This window comes from Benincasa hispida, chromosome 9, assembly GCF_009727055.1.
Source record: "Benincasa hispida cultivar B227 chromosome 9, ASM972705v1, whole genome shotgun sequence".
NCBI lineage: Eukaryota > Viridiplantae > Streptophyta > Magnoliopsida > Cucurbitales > Cucurbitaceae > Benincasa > Benincasa hispida.
Genome location: NC_052357.1, coordinates 16,610,280 through 16,623,055, shown reverse-complemented (window position 1 = coordinate 16,623,055; position 12,776 = coordinate 16,610,280).

The window sequence follows — 12,776 nt, the reverse complement described above, 5'->3', positions numbered from 1 at the left end:
TTTGAAGAAGGAGATATTGTTCATCCTTCATATTTCAAAAGCTTAATTGGAAGTTTAAAATACTTGACTTGCACATGACCAGATATTCTTTTCAACGTTGGATTGGTGAGTCGATTTATGGAATCTCCTATAATTACTCATTTGAAAATGGCAAAGAGAATTCCTCGTTACCTCAAAGATACGCTTGATTATGGATTATTTTATTCTTCATATAAAGAATTCAAATTTGAAGGTTATTGTGATAGTGACTGGGCTGGAGATGTTAATGACCAAAAAAGTACAACTGGATATGTGTTCTTTGTTGGTAATATTGCAGTTACTTGGAGTTCTAAGAAGCAACCTATTGTGACATTGTTTACTTGTGAGATAGAATATGTTGTTGTAGCCTCATGTATTTGTCATGCAATTTGGTTAAGTAATTTTTCTTAAGACAGTTGAAATTTTGCAAGATGATGCAACTGTGATCCATGTAGATAATAAGTCAACAATTGCTCTAGCAAAGAATCCAGTGTTCCATGATCGTAGCAAGTACATTGATACAATTTTTCATTTTATCAGTGATTGCATTTCAAGAAAGAAGGTTCAAATTGAATATATGGAGACTGAAGATCAAATTGCAGATATTTTCACAAAGTCACTCAAAGTTGATATGTTTAACAAGTTAAGAACTTTGCTTGAGTTTTCAGAAAACATGTTTAAGGGGAGTTAAAAATTAAACATGTTTTAATTAGATAAGTTGTAGATTAAATAATTTATGAGAATTGAAAAAAATTAAAGGATGAGAGTTAATTAAGTATGTTAATGTAAGAGTTAATTAAGTACGTTAATTGTAAGAGTTAATTTAATAGAGTTTCACATCAATTAAGTATAGGATTTTAATTGTTTCATGTATGTTTAATTAGGGTATGGGTTATGTATTTAAATTTACCCATGACAATCCTATAAATAGTATTGATATTTACATTGTTGATGCATCAAGTGTATAGAGAAGAACACACAAAGAGAGTTCAATCAAAAGTGTGAACCAAGTTTGAAAAGATTTTCATTTAGAAGTGCTTTTGTTTCCTCTCAAATAATCGTTTGTTGGTTATTTATTTGTGAGTGTCCATCATACACTTCTAACAATCAATGTTGATTCTTGGTTCAATTTTCATTTGAAATTCTAAAGGGTTTCTACTTTAATGCTAAATCTCTGAAACATTTACAATGTTATGTTAAGGTCCTACATGTTTTTATACTTTTAATAATAAATAAGTTGCTGAAAAAAGCATATATTGGAATAATGTTCTCTCAATTTTCTAAAGAGAAATTGCAACAAATGGCTAAAAATGGAGGTACGATTTGAAAATTGTCTAATTTTACATTTTACTAAAAAAATGGCTAATGGTGAAGGAAGTGAGGCAAAAAAAATAAGGTATATTTTCCACTTTTACCCTTCACATGCCCTGTACACAATCTGCAAATCAACTCCTCTTTATTTTATTTTATTTTATTTTTTTGGAAATGTGAAACCAATATGTACAACTTCTATTTTTTTGGGAATTTGAAACAAATATCTACTCCAATATTCGAATGGAGGTATATATGTATTTATATTTTTAACAGATTTGAAAATTAAAGAACTCATTTTAATTTATTAAAATAAGATTATCAAGTTATTTTAATATTATATCTAGATTACTTAAGTTTGTTTTATCTATTTTGTGGGAGGGCAAATGTAGCAAGAGAGAAGTGAAAATGGACGAATTTCCCTTGTTATCTTGGACAATTGGGAAAAATGACCTATTGGAGGTTTTATTTTGGAAAAAAGAACCACTTTTAGAAAAGATTGTATTTTTGACCCCCTTATAGGTAGGAAAAGACCATTATACCATTTTTTAAGAAAATGATTCAAAACCTCAATCCCTTCCTCCATGACCGTTTTCTTACAACCCTTCAAAATCTTTTCAAAACTCCTCACAACTCCTCACATTCTTTTAGTTTTTCTTCAATATTTCGATTCATCATCTTCAAGTTCATCAGTTCATCCTCATCGAGTAAGTATTTATGCACATTTTAAGAGGGTTTTGGTTTTAGATTTTTTGGCATCTTGATTTTATGGGTTTTCATAGGGTTTCATAATTTTTTTTAATTCTTTTAAAAAAAAAAAAAAAGTTGCATTTTAGAATGATTTTGAGTCCTATAGATAGTATATGAGTTGATTTGTACATTAGAAACCATTTTTTTTGCTTTAAACTCCAATTTTCGAACTTTGATCATCTTCAATTCGATGAAGCCTGGTTAGGTTTCTTTAGATATTCACCAGGCGGCACCGAGAAAGGGGTTGGGAAGGCTTGACCAGGAAGGGGGATGGGTCAGGCGAGATGGGGTGGGACCGAGGTAATTAGAGAGAGAAAGATTGACTGAGAAGGGGCTTGACTGAAAAAGAGGCAGGACCGGGAAGGAATTGTCGGGTATGGTTTTGGCCCAATCTTGGGACCGGCCGGGTATAGAGCCGGGCGACTTAGGAAACGGGGCGGGATCGGATGAGAAGGGGGGAGGGACGGTCGAGCTAGTTTGTGGCCCGGTCTCGGTACCGGCCAAGTATGAGGCCAAGCGACTTAGGAAATGGGGTGGGACCAGGCAAGAAGGGGTGAAGAAGCAAGCGGTCCAAAAAATAAGCTACTAGTTTTATGAATAAATTTAGGTAGATAATTTTTTGTGAATTAGTTTGGTAGGTGATAGGATATACTAGCATCCAATGGAAGCAAACAGAATCAATAATTACTCTAATTACATTTAATTTGAGTTCTAAAGCATGTTTAATGCAGAAAAATAAAGTGGATTTCATTTTCAACATACCTTTGAAGAATTCTCCATAATCCAAGTTGCACTTCATGTTATTCAGTTCTAAATCGGCAATGAACCACCAAGAGATCTTCTCTACTATTCTTGGCCTTGAATTTGTGTGGTGGGACTTGAATTTGAGTGGATTTGTGAGGTGATTTTTCTGGGTTTGAGAGGAAGAAGATGAAGCTCTAGAAAACTAGTTTTCCAGCTTCAGCCCTCATCCATCTGAGCAATTATGGAGACTTTTTTAATCATCCATCTCATGCAAGCACTTCAGAAGACATCAATGCCAGCAGCTACTTCAGAATCAAGTGGAAATTGATGGGTGATTTTTGCATGAATAACACCTCATGCTTGGGTATTTGTGGGAAAAAACCCACTATCAAATTTCTAATTTCCAATTTGTTATTTTAAATTCAAATGTCAATCAATTCTTCAATTAACTAAAATTTAATTTTGATTCGTTCATAATTAATCAAATTTAAAAAACAAAATCCAATTTATTAAATTGGATTAAGATTGGAAATTAATTTGATATTTAATTAATTGATTGATTTAATATCAAATATTAAATTAATCACACAACTAATTTTAAACATGAATCCAATTCAAGTAATTAATATTTAAATCAATATTTAAATATTGTAAACTCTCCAATTTTGTTTAATTTCAATAAATTAAACTTTAATTATCAAATATAATTACATAAATCCTAATTTGATTTTGAACTTATTCAAAATCAAACCCTAAATTTCAAAATCAAACCCTAAATTTCAATTTGAACATTTTCAAATTGATAACATTCCAAATTTACTCAATTTATTAATTCAAGATGTTCATATTTTATGAACAAGTAGAGAGACCTTATGGACCTACAGATCATGAGCTCCAACTTTAAGATTAATTGGCTCAAACACTTTAGACCAAATTAATCAGTATTCGTTAACTATCAAGTCACATCAATATAGCTCGATAGTTGCACTCTCCTCACTGTAGATATATTTGTATCTACATGATTTAATCATAATCAGTAAGTCGACCCTTCACAAGTTGTTCATAATAACGACTGGGTCAATATGCTATTTTACCCCCATATTACGTCTTGTTCTTTAAGCTCCTACTGATCCACTAATGAATAATTGGTTTATGATCCAATCACTAAATCGGATCCCTCTCGGGTCAATGAGAGGGTGGGGTCCCTTGTTCAAGACCTGGATTCAGTACTTAAGAGAACAACCTTTCTCCTATCTCTAAATCGGGTAGGCGTGAATTCCATATTGCACCCTATGTCCCCAGCTATCTACCCGGTCTTAACCCTGAAATGGGAGGCTTATTGAGCTAGCACTGTTGAGCCAACTCTCACCTATGCAAATCTAAGGATAATCCCGAATAAATAGGAGTTCATAGTTAGCTCAGGATTAAGATCGAGTTACCTAGGTCATCTAAGCAAAATAGTCAGTCTTAAACAATAAACAGCGTTATAAAGTAAGAGTGACTTATTTCTTGGTCCGATCTTATGCAAACTCATTACATAGGACGCCCCCACTCCTCATGTCAATACATGAATGAATAGGATCACTTCGTTTGTAGCACTTTTACAACAACTTATAATCGCTACAGAATAGGCCGCATCCAATAGTGTTACTAGAATAGGGCACCCAACCTTATTCGTATATAATAGACCATTTTGGCTATTTACTCGAACTTGATCCATCTTTATGTGTCTGCATAAAGTTCAAGTATACATGTAATAGCCATGGATCTTAGTTTATTGGATTTAGACTTTACGAATGCAATTTAAAGATTCAATAACAACTTAAGAAATGTTGAATAACATCTTTATTGATAATAGAATATGTTGAACTTTACAAACTGCAAGTTTTAGAACACACCACTCAACAGTAGGCTGGTTGTTAAAATTGGAAGTGAGAATTTAATAAGGGACATAAGAATAATTAAAAAAATTTGTGTGAATAATTTTTTGTTAATGGTTTTTGGATAAATTAATTTTTTGTGAATAAATTTAGGTGGAGAATGTGAATTAATTTGGTAGTTTGGTGGTTGAAATTGAAAGTGGAAATTTAATAAGGGGTATAAGAGACAACCAATATTTACCATGCTTACATCAATTTTTCTGTTATCTTCTTTTATCCGCAAAATAAGAAGACCTGCACATCGATATGTTGCTCGTCATATAAACTTCAATACTTAAGTCAAGGAGCAAAAAAGTGCAATAAATTAAGAGTTTGTAAGTGAAAAATTGATATACTTTCTCTGGAGCTATAATGATGTATTTATAATAGTGTTTATCTAAGTTATCCTAATAAGGTTTCGAAGTAGCTTTGGGATAGTTCTTCATCTCACTAGGTCGAGGAACGTGCCCCGTTTCGTATTTCACCAAGGTCGACCTCAGCTTTGGTCGAGGCCGAACACCTTTCCTAAGCTCATTTTGATCTTAGAGTGATGTTTTGGACCGGGGAATATAAAAGAAATGTCTCATTAGTTATTTTGCGAGGACCAAGACTGAGCACTTTTTTTAGTCTGACTTGAGCTAATCCTCTTCCCTAGTCCCAAAATGTCACGAGGTGCTATTTTTTAGGTCAGACTTTGTTATCTTCTCAGCCTAATTGCTTATGTCCTCTATTTTATGTCTAGCCTACGATCTAAAGTCACTCGTATAACAATGAATATTCACAAAGGTGTGATTGTTCCTTTCCAATTAAAAGATTCACTAGAAGTTATTTTGAAAAGCTAGACTAAGTTAGATTTTGAAAATCAACATAATTGAAAAAGTACTTTTATTAAATTAATTAATAACTAGTTTTACCAGTTAAAATTATTTTAATTAGAATTAATTTGATGACTGGATCCAAATGCTTTGCTTACTCATTAAAATAATCTTTTAAAAGCGGTTATAACCCAAATCCATTATGAATTAGTCCGGAAGAATAATAAGAATTATTTGACCGTTGAGATTTTCTTAATTAAAAACGTGGTAAAAGAAATCGTCAATATTTATTTTAGATTCTAAGGAGAAAAAGAAAATACATCATAGGCAGACTCTCAATTGATGTCAACTTGAAATTAATTATATAGGTCAAAATATTGTTTTAGCCCTATATTTTGAGACTGATTCTATTTTTATCTCTATATTTTTCTAAAGGTAAAATTCAGTCTTTTTTTAATAATATATGGGATGGAAAGAATTGATTCTCTGTCTACAAAGTTAATATTATAAGTATTTTATTGAATGACTTAAACTCATTTTGGCATCAAAACTTAATCTCTCAACATTCAATAAATCTTAAGATTAATTTTTATTGTTGTATTTCAATTTAATATTATCAAATTTGGTCAAATAAAAATACTAATTTTCATTTGAGAAAAGACTTCATTTGAATATATTTTTAATATTTATAAAGGGAATACTTGTGGTAGATACCAACATTTTTTTAAGAGTAATAGAAATTATGTTTAAAATTTATTAAAGTTACGATAAATGGAACGATATCAAAATATAGTAGTTTTGCTCTAATTAAGATTTTTAGTACGATATATTGTTTTCTAATGTTTTTCCCATGCTACTAATTCTTTTAGGAAAATAAATATTTTTTAAGGAAAAGAAAAACAAAAAGAATATCAAAAAGTTTGAAATACTACTTACACATGTTGACCAATAATATAGTAATGAATAGAAAAAGGAAGTGATTAATTGCACAAAAGATTTAGAGTTATTTTTAAATATAGAAAAATAAACCAAAATATTTACAAGATATAGCAAAATTTTAGAACTATCAATGATAGATGTTGATATCAATATCACTAAGTCTATCAGCATATATCATTAATAGTTCTAAACTTTTACTATTATTTTCAATAGTTTACCATTTGAAATAATTTCCCAAAGATTTATATAAGATTTAAGAAAAAGATAAATTTATATTCAACTTCAACCATTCACTGAACTTTTGTAATTATTATATTAATTTATACTCTTCATTGCATACCGTTTAAATAAACATCATCTGAGACTTACAATTTATCAATTAAACCGTTAACCTTTAGTATGCAAATGATCAATTTGAATATAATTCTCACTACAAGAAATATCACTTTCAGGGGTGCAAAAAATGTGTTGTTAAGAGACGAAAAAAATCATTAAAAGTATTAACAACGCTTATGCGTGCGTTGTTGTGTACGCGTCGCTAAAATGTGGTTTTTACTGACTCTTTATGCATTACTAAAACCTGACTTTTAGTAACACTCTACTTGTCAGTGAAAGTAACTTTTCTTGTAGTCTATGAAAATAATTTCCTTTGAAATGTATTTAATGATAAATGAAACTTCTAGATAAAATTATATTGAGAACGTTTGGACAAATAAGATTCATGTCAGCTTTCTTAATACTAATTACCTACAAATTGAAGATGATATGTATCAGAATTAACTTTTGCATTATTTTAATTATTATCTTGTCTTATCATTTTTTTAATATAAAATTTCATAAAGACACTACAGGAATTCTGGCTTCTCCTGACGTCATATTTATCTTTAATCATTAAAAGAAGTAAAATGAGAACAACATCTAGAACACTTCTCGAACACAGCATCTTCAACAATTGTCCCAGCTCATCTCCGAACAGCATTCTACAATAAAACAAAAACATTGAAATGTTATATCGATAAACAATTCAATTTTCTCTATTTTTCAATTTTCGAAAGTCCTATATGATCTTTTAGATTGGAATCTAGTAAAAATTAAATTTGCATGAGAAGTATGTAAGAAGGGCTAGCTTATCTCAAAATAATATCCGTGCATGCATAGGATAATGGGGTAGAATAATAGTAAAGAAATATTCTTGGAAGGGGGAAAGAAACAGAGTCTATCAGTGATAGACTTCATCGTTGGTAGGAGTCTTTTGATGATAGAGTTTATCACTGATAAGAGTTTATTAGTGATGGAGTCTATTACTGATAAATTTTGTTATTTTACAATTCTTTAAATATATTGTTGTTCACTTGATTAATACCCCTAAAAGTACCACTTATTGCAATTACCCTTTCTTCTTTTATTCTAATGGGTCCAAGTGGAAAGCTTTCAATTCAAATCCATATCCATTTATGCAAGTTTGGGCCTTAGGAATATTGAAACAACAATTGTTGCGGGCCTTTCATTTCTCTTGATGATATGATGGGCCTTGATTCTAGCCAAATCCATAGTTGGGGCTCATTGGGCTAACTACCCCTTTGCTATGTAATTTGCTTAAGTCTCCCTTTTAATTCCTTTGTTATCACAAGTTAAGGCTCCCTCTAATTTAATAATAAAAATAAGATCAAAAGAAAAGGAAAAGCACAATTACACATCTTAATTAAATATAACAGTTGAGAATTTCTTATGAGTTTAGGATGAATATAACAATTGAGAATTTCTTATTCATTGCTTACATTACAAAATTCAATGATATGAATCATATTCATATGCAAGCATAAACGAACAAAAGCACAATTACACATCTTAATATAACAATTACACATCTTAATGATCCCTTTTAAGATTTTAAAAAAAAGTTGAATTAAATTAACATATGTTTTGCAAGGCATGGTGGGAGAGAGCGAGAGGCAGGGAGAGAGCGAGAGACAGGGAAAGAGCGAGATTCTAGCCCTTACATGGTGATGGATGATTTGACTGTGAAACCAATGTCCACCATTTCTAGTATTACTCTCCTGAACAAGTTTAATATCAAAGAAGTTGGTGCTTTGGTGGAGAAAGTCATTACTTTGGATGTCAATCAGGGTGTGAAGCTGCTGAGGGCATCTTTGCAAGCGAGATTCAGGAGATGAGAGCGAGAATTACATAGAGATGAAGAAGAGCGAGATTCAGGGAGAGAGCGAGATTCATAGAGAGAGCGAGATTCATGGAGAGAGCGAGATTCAGGAGAGACGGGATTCATGGAGAGAGCGAGATTCATGGAGAGAGCAAGATACATGGACTGTGATTGGGCTTTTGAAACATCAAGGCATGGTGGGATGCTTATCTAATTTTTATGAGAGTTTGAAGCTTTAAATGACACATATTTACAACCAAATCAGAGCAAAGATACCCTTTTGATGCCTAAAGTTTCACTGTCTAGCTCTACCTTGCTTTTGCCTAATATTGAATCTTCAGCTAATCAAATGAAGTTATACATGTGCTCTTATAGATATGACTATAAAGTTTCTAGTAATCCTAAATATCTTTGTCTGAGTTGTTCGTATGTTATGAACCAAGCCTATAAATTTGTGAATCCACCTCATAGTGCAACTACACAGGCAAAAAGAAATGTGGGATGAGGGTTTGTAAAGGATGCGGTTACTTACATGGTGATGGATGATTTGACTATGAAACCAATGTCCACCATTTCTAGTATTACTCCCTTGAACAAGTTTAATATCAAAGAATTTGGTGCTTTGGTAGAGAGAGTCATTACTTTGGATGTCAATCAGGGTATGAAACTGCTGAGGGCATCTTTGCAAACAAGATTCAGGGAGAGAGCGAGATTCAGGGACTGTGATTGGGCTTTTGAAACATCAAGGCATGGTGGGATGCTTATCTAATTTGTATGAGAGTGTTGAAGCTTTAAATGACATAACTAAGATATAATTAAACTTTGCTACCATAACTGCATAAAGCTACTTAAGACATAACTAAACTTTGCTACCATAACTTCAGGATAGCAACATATTACACAACTAAATAATGTAGTAATCATACCTAATTTGATGGGTCTCCTCTATGTGATCGTACCATGTTTTCAATCATCTTTTTCATTTCTTCCATTTGTCTCGCATGATCCTCTTGCATTCTTCTCCTGAACATCTTCGAGTTCCTTAATCCCTCGACTGAGACTATTGGAAATTGACTCTCAATTCATCCATTCTGCCTCCGTTCCTTGAGTACATGACGAGCTTGATGACATGGTACTCCTTCTTGACTTAGGCTTAGGGTCCCAACCTAGACCTTTTGAATATCGGGGTCGTCTACCTAAAACCGTCTCAACAGATGTTCATCCTCTGTTAGTGGTTGAGGAACCTCTACAGTACGGGAACTCGGATTGTAATTCCAACATTTGAAGCTAGACAATAAACTATTAAATAGGTAGAACGAGCGAACTAAAGTTAAAGTGAAATAAGAAATACGACAAGTAAAGAAAAAGATGGTTACACATGTGCACTTCAGCTGCCTCGTTCACAAACCTTGCCAAACCATTTAGATGTGTTTCTCTATACATAGGTCAAACACGTCATATTTCCCGACCCTCCTTTGCCTGCAACTTCTGCTGATTTACTAGAATGACTTGATCCATCCCCTACGTGGTCGACACGGTATTTCTCTCTATTCTTCTCAAAGTTCGTCACAGACTTTTCCTTACATTTTAAGAAAAAAAAATATGTAATAGTGTGATGTATTAGTAAATGCAGCAATGATACACACACATAAATATTGTACCTGAAACGCTTCACTCTTGAAGCAGTCACACAAAAAAATACCAATCTTCTGGCCTATTTTAAGCCAAGTAGGCAAACTGGCAACGTGCTTACTGAGGATCTCCACACTTTCTATAATGTCTGTGTAAATCTGATCTAAATTCTTTGAATAGTTTTGCATTTGATGTTCTCTGAAACGGTTAAGTCGTTGACTGGACAGATCAAGATCGAAATGAGCCTACAAAAGAGGGAGGAAAGAATTAGCATAGATGATGTTCATGACTGTAAAAGAATAAACTTATAATTACTTACCAATAATTGACTTTTAGCCAATTCTATGAACTCGTTTGGAACCTCAGCAAAAGTACGACAACGTACTGGAAATGCGGATCTCACGGCGACGCCGATGGCATTACTAAAACGAACCGAATGTTGAGATATCGATTTCGTCTCCCCCTCATTTATCACGATTGTGATTCTCCCATGTTTTTGTACGTATTTTTCCAACTCAATGTTCCGTGAATGCTCTTGCTTCTTCCGATTAGATGCTGAGACACTATCTGAAGATTAAAAAATTTAAAACAGTTTATGATGTATTTCAGTTAACAGAATATATTTCAAAATATACTAACCTGAAGTATCACCCACAGAAGATACCATGTTGCCTAGATATAACTCCTGGAATTCTTCATCAGCCTCCCGTTGCTTATTAGGAGTTGACATCATATCTATACAAATACAAAAGAGAGAAAACAATATTAAATTAAAAATAAATACATCTAAGCTAGAGAAAAAGAGAATTTAGTAGATACATCATTACTCATCATCGTAATCTAATTCAAATTATTCATCAGCACTTGAACTATTATTGGGAGATAATTGTTCTTCATCATCATTGTTTATGAAGTGATGATCGCCATGTATAGTAATTGGTCTTTCCACAACTGTAGGATCAACGTCAACTCTGCATAAAGTAACCTCCTCAATGGTTTCATCCACTCAGACACCACCAACAATTTCTAGTAAATCTAGTTGTGCGTTTTCAACATCATCTACTTTCGGTATATCCCATATTCTATTTTGGACTACTTGAACAACTTTCCAATTGCTACCATGTTTGATGTCATCAATGTAAAAGACTTGTTGTGCTTGCATAGCAAAGATGAAAGGCTCGTCGACATACCAAAAGTGTGATGTATTGATCGATTTGTATCCTAAATCCACATGTGTCCTATTACTTTTGTTGTTATCTATGTCAAACTATCTACACTTCAACAAGAAAACGTGTCTTCTGTTTGCATATTGCAAATCTAATACTTCATCTACAACACCGTAGAAATTGTTATCTACACTTGTGTTCTCACTGATCTCTCCGACCATTAGGACTCCACTATTTTGTGTAGCTCGACGATTATCATGCTCTACAGTATGAAACCGTACCCCATTAACAATGCATCCATTGTAAGAGCGCACCTCAGACGAAGGTTCCATTGCAAGTGAAAAGAAATCATCGGAGATATCTTCTCTCTCGCGCCGTTGTAGAACCTAATAATTACTTATACATTAAAAATGAATACGAAGAATGAATCATCCCTCAACCGTTGCCTACAAAATGACTATGTATACCTGAGATTTGAACCAATCGAAAAATTTGCGTTGATGTTTTATATATAAGTCAGAGGCGTTTTGAGCTTCACGACAAATTAACCTCAAATGTTGCCTACAATATTTATCATTTAAATGTTATATCAAAGGAGATACCCTATAATTTAGAAAAGGAAAAAGTTTGAAACGTACTTGCGATAGTTTGTTATTTCTTTACAATTGTTGAGAATGTACCAATGTGCAATACGCTTTTCCTCTGCTGATAGCGTCCGTAAAGTTGACGCCCCTAATGGTCGTACCTTCTGCCTAAATAATTCAAATTCACCAAATATCTCATGATCAGGAATGTTATCATCATTTTGTTCATCTCTATTGAATCTCGTTTCAATCCCACTTAGATATCGCGAGCAGAAGTTCCATGATTCATTCATTGCATATGCTTCCGCTATAGACCCCTTGGGACGTGCTTTGTTCTGTACAAATTGTTTTAATGTTCGTAAACTTCTTTCAATAGGATATCCAACTGTACCTAACTGACACCACCACTTTGGTTTCATCATGTGTAGATGAACTGCAAGGTGTACCATTACATCATAAAAGGCAGGTGGGAAATATTCTCTTCAATTTACAAAGTATGACTATGATGTCTGCTTGTAGTCTGTTCAAATCACTTACACATATTGTCTTTGCACATAAGTCGCGAAAGAATGTACACAACTCAACAATAGCAGTGGATACATTCTTCGGTAGGTATGCTCGAATACCAATAGGGAGTAGTCTGTGAAGCAACACATGACAATCGTGTGTTTTCAGCCCCAATATTTTTCCATCTTTGTCTTTGACACATCGTGATATGTTAGATACGAATCCATCAGGGA